The following is a 577-nucleotide window of genomic DNA, read 5'->3' as shown; positions in this document are numbered from 1 at the left end:
TCTGCCTATGTTTTCCTCTAAGAGTTTGATAGTGTCTGGCCTTACATGTAGGTCTTTAACCCATTTTGAGTTTATTCTTGTGTGTGGGGTTAGGGAGTGTTCTAATTTCCTACTTTTACATGTAGCTGTCCAGTTTTCCCAGAACCACTTATTGAAGAGGCTGTCTTTTCTCCACTGTATATCCTTCCCTCCTTTATCAAAGATAAGGTGACCATATGTGTGTGGGTTTATCTCTGGGATTTCTATCCTGTTCCATTGATCTGTATTTCTGTTTTTGTGCCAGTACCATACTGTCTTGATTACTGTAACCTTGTAGTATAATCGGAAGTCAGGGAGCCTGATTCCTCCAGCTCCATTTTTCGTTCTCAAGACTGCTTTGGCTATTCGGGGTCTTTTGTGTTTCCATACAAATTGTGAAATTTTTTTTCTAGTTCTGTAAAAAATGCCAGTGGTAGTGTGATAGGGATTGCATTGAATCTGTAGATTGCTTTGGGTAGTAGAGTCATTTTCACAATGTTGATTCTTCCAATCCAAGAACATGGTATATCTCTCCATCTATTTATATCATCTTTAATTT

Source organism: Physeter macrocephalus, chromosome 21 (assembly GCF_002837175.3).
Source record: "Physeter macrocephalus isolate SW-GA chromosome 21, ASM283717v5, whole genome shotgun sequence".
Classification (NCBI taxonomy): domain Eukaryota; kingdom Metazoa; phylum Chordata; class Mammalia; order Artiodactyla; family Physeteridae; genus Physeter; species Physeter macrocephalus.
Note: the sequence above shows the minus strand (reverse complement) of the source record.